Here is a 4,891-nt window from a genome sequence, read left to right on the forward strand (position 1 = left end):
AAAGAGAAGGTTAGGATGCTTTAACTGATCCTTGGTCTGTCTACTCATGATTGTTGTGATAGCAGCTCCTAGTCAATCAAAGTATTTGGGATTTCAACCCCATTTATATGAGTTTTGACAATAGGGCTACCGGGTTCCACATATTTTTGCATGGTAATCTTACCCATCATAATGTCTGCAATTTTCCAACTAGATGTATCCTTTTGGTATCTCTGGTTCTCTTTCCTGTTTTCTTCAAACTCAACTCCTTTATTGTCTTCTGCTAGAATGGGGAATTTCCTTAATGGCTTGTAACAAGGGGATCTTGATATAGACATTCTTCAATTCATCTAGAAAACTATAGTCAGGCACCCATATTTGCTTTTCCACTCCTTTGTCGATTTGTAATCTTTCAGGAAAAGGAGGTGTAGCTAAAGGTGTAGGTTGCTCAACTATGGGAGTTGTAGAGGGTTGACTCTTTTCTTTTTCTTTTTGGATATTTTGATTTTGAAGTGATACTTCAGAACCCTTATTGACTTTGAGAGATTCTTCCTTAGAAATGCTTGGTTGTTGAACACTTGTAGAAGGTTGATCTAAGATTCTACCTGATCTGAGTTGTACTTCATTGAGAGGAACAACCATATAGGTAGGGAATGGTTGACCTTCCATCATGTAAGCATTTTGAGGGTTCCTATTATTTTGATTTGGTAATGGTGAGAGAGGAAGTTGATTTGATTTCTGCTGGGATTGAAGCGATAGTTGAGAATTTTGATTTTGTGGAGGAGGTTGTTGTTGTTGAGGGTATGGCAATGATAGTTGTTGACCTTGATTTGGAAGTTGTGGAGCTTGTTGATTCTGAAATGATGGAGGATATTGATAGAATTGAGCAAATCTCCCATAAGGATTTTGCATGCTTTGCATCCATGCTTGAAAAGAATTTTGAGGTTGAGGCCAAGGTTGTTGCCAAGGATTCCAATTTGGTTGGGATTGAGAATTCATAGAGTTGTTAAACCTTGATTCTGTTGCCCTTGCCAAGGTCTCCTTGCAATAAAACAGAGAGATTCAAGTGTACTTGGATCCTCTTGAAAGACTGCTTTGAGGCCAGGTATTGAAGGACAATCCTTAGTCTCATGAGTTTCTGAGCAAATTACACATGTTTCTACAACGTGTGTGTCCAAGGGACATTCCCTTAAAGCATGTTTCTTTCTACATTTCGGGCAAAAAATGGCCAAAGCCTCAGCTTTTGCTTTTTGTTTATTGTGAATCTTAAGGGTATCTAGTTGTTCACTAAGACTCCCTAAGATGTCAGTTTTGAATTCATCAAGCATATTGCCGATTTCAGACCTACTTACTGATCCTGTTGCAGATTTATTTTCCCTAAGGAGAGAAGGATCTCTAGGCCCTTTTTGAGTTTTTGATTTGCCTCTTGAGAGATGGATACAAAGTTTTGCTATATCATTGAGTGAAGGTTGAGAAATATCCCCTTTCCCCATCATGTTTAAGATATCTATCCATTCATCCCTAATGGCTTTTAATAAGAGGGCTTTTAAGGTCTCTTCATCCAAGCTACTCATTTTTTCTCTTTTCAAATTATATTGAAATCTTTCAAGTAAATCTTCTAAGCTCTCATCCTCTCTTTGTATCATTTTAAAAACCTCGTCCTTGTGATTAGTAGGCATACAATAGTCCAAATACCTATCCAAAAATGTCTGTTTCATTTCATCCCAAGACCTAATGGATTGAGTGAGTAACCCCATGAACCATTTCATGGCTTGATCCTTCAGTGTTGAAGGGAACAATTTGAGTTTCTGAGAGTCATCCAGGTAGTCATAAGTTCGACACACCACTTCAAACTCAAACAAAAATGTTTCAGGGTCCTTAGTTCTTAACCCATGGAAATTTGGGAGGACAGATGGTGATATGTTTTTCATAGTGGCTCGGGAATCCTCATTAACAATGGGAAACCCAAATGAATTATCCCCATCTCTATTTCCTCCTCCAAGGGGACCTCTACCTCCATTATTATTGTTGTTTCCTCCTCCTCCTCTACCTCTACCTCTACCACCTCCTTCTTCCTCTGCCATGATGGTTCTCCTAGGGATTTCAAAATCTTCTGGTTCCTATACAAAAGGTGAATGAGAAGAGATTTCTCCTTCTTCTTCAGATGATTCCACTTCCTCAATTACAATTGGTCTTTCTGTATGAGAAAGAGAAGAGTCTCTTCCTGGTTCAAATTCAATAGAAGGTGTAGGAGAGTCAACTCTTGGCTCTTGAATTCCAGGAATTCTAGGACTAGGAGTGTCGGTTGGAGATAAGGGAGGTGTCTCTTGTCTATCCCTTGAAGCAGATGGACTTGTAAAAATTGAACTTCGAGCTCTAGCTAAAAACCTTCCCCTAGAATCTCTAGCTCTATGCATGTCATTTTTTATTATTTTTCTTCAAGTCAAGTTAATAGTTCTTTTTCTGATCTTCCAGTTCACTCTAGGTGCAAGAAGAGAGCATACTCAAGAAACTACCAAATCAATAACTTTCTCTTTTCTGATCCTCCAGATCACCTTGCAGTGCAAGAGGAGAGCATACTTTGATAGGTTATCAACTTCTTTCCTTGAAATTTTTATGTTTTTTTTTCTAAGAATATGGCTACTTAATTTCACTTCCCCGGCAACGGCGCCAAAATGTTTAGTCAATTTAGTGTTTCTAAATTGATGTCATTAATTGTCAACCCGGGGCTCGTAAGCTGATGAAGTGAAGGTGTACTATATGTACTTAAGCAACCTCTTAGATCTTTTTGTCGTTTGGGGGTGTTGTTTGTGGTCAATTTATCTTCCTAAGATGGAATGGAGTTTTTATAAACAGATGAGTGAGTGTGTGTGTAAGGTGATTTCTAGATGAGTGAGTGTGTGTTATAGGTGATTTCTAACTATCTTCTAAACTACAAAGAAAAAGCTTGAAAGAAATAAATAACTTGAAATGAACTGAAAGCAAAGAACCACTTTCTAATGGCACTAGACACCATTCATGCTGCTGCAAATAAAAGGTAAGAAAACCACTTTAAAAACCAATGATAATGTTTATCTCTTCCTAACTCTCTGCTTCCAACATATGGTACTATGTAAAACACGATTAGGAAGTAGTTAGAGATGAGTTTAAAAAGTGATCAAAAATGAGAAAAATCTACTTTAAAGACTAGTTATAATGTTCAGCTCTTCCTAACTCTCTGCTTCCAACATATGGTACTATGTAAAGCACGATTAGAAAGTAGTTAAAGATTAGTCTAAAAAGTACTCAAAGCCAGCTGTAATTTATTAGTATTCTGATCTCTAAAAGATGAACAATTTATGATAAAGAGACCATCAATATGTTAGCAGACAACTTTGAGAAACTAAACTAGAAATCAGCTATGAAAATAGAGTAAAGGCAGCAACTTTGAATCTGTCAACTGAAAATACCATCAGATATTAAGCAAATACACAAAGACAAAACAATCCCGGGTTAAAAACCTGCAAAAAGAATACTGATCAGTTTAAAATGAATGCTGGAAATAAAATGACATGAAATCAAACTATTATACATGATAAAGGAAATAAAGATTGCTGAAAGCATGAAAATGAAACCAAACACTATGTACACGGGCTGTCATAGATGGGGGCCCTCCATCCACGCAACCAACTTAGAAGATCAGCTACGAAAAGGTGAATAGAACAGTCTTCTTTTATAAAAACAGCATGTCAAAAATACAGTGAAAAGTGCAGTAGGAACAGCCTTCTAAAACAGAGTTTTTATACAAAATCAGCGCAGCAATTACAATAATCCAAAAGCTAATCTAGAAGCGTTGGCACACGCTTATTTATAAGCACAGAGGCAACTACTCTCTGCGTGAACTAAGCAACTACAGCCTACCCTATTAACTACGCAGCAACACGCAGTCATAGCTTACTAGCTTGTGCAGCAAACACGTAGGTAAATCCGTGCACTTTTAAGGGAAACGGTCATCATGGGAGACAAATCTATGCTTGGATCCTGTCTTTAGCTGTCCTCGTGGCATGGAAGAGGTGCCAGCTACAGTTCCGTGTCCCAACTGCTCACGAATCCTGTGCCACCATTCAGAACTTGACCGTTTGACCGAGGGAATACCTGCGTTGACCAAGGGCATACGTGACTGGTTTGGCTCAACCAATAGCATACAATCCATGTGTACATCCAACCCAACATGCCCATGTGGCTCGTTCCTTGAGAGGACATGTGGAGCATATCAAACAACAAAAAGGCTGCGGAATCTCTGAACAGCTGTGGAATTGCTGAACAGCTGCGGAACTGCTGAACAGCTGCGGAAACTCTGTTTATATGTCAAAAATCTAAACCAACATTAAAACATAAGCAAAGTTAACTAATTATGCTTAGAGACATCAAATGTAATGATCTGGGCGGAAAATAGAGCAAAAGAGAGGGATAAGTGAAGAAAAGCTGTAGGTAATGATGGATAATCAAGTGCAAGTTAGAGGCTCTACATCCCTTTCCTTTTGCGATTACGATATCGCAAATCACAAGGTCTCTCCTCCATTGATATCGCAAGTCCTCCCTTCCGATTGTAATATCGCATAAGTCTCGTCACCACTCCTCCACCAATATCGCAAGTCCTCCCCGCTGAATGCGATATCGCATAAGTCCCATCACCACTCCTCCGTCGATATTGCAAGTTCCACCTTCCAATTGTGATATTGTAAGTCCCTTCTCCGATTGTCCATTGCAATAAAGCCCTCCTCGCCGATTGTGATATCGAAATCGGGGATCGTACAAAAAATAACTCCCTCCTCCGTTGAACTCCCTTCCGACTTGGGATTGCAATGGACCCGAAAGGTTATGTATTATGGTTTTGAGAAATTCCAGGTCCGACATATTGGGAAATCATCAT

The sequence above is a fragment of the Pinus tabuliformis genome, chromosome 2_1 (genome assembly GCF_031772625.1).
Source record: "Pinus tabuliformis cultivar Carrire ecotype Pingquan chromosome 2_1, CPIR1, whole genome shotgun sequence".
Classification (NCBI taxonomy): Eukaryota; Viridiplantae; Streptophyta; class Pinopsida; order Pinales; family Pinaceae; genus Pinus; species Pinus tabuliformis.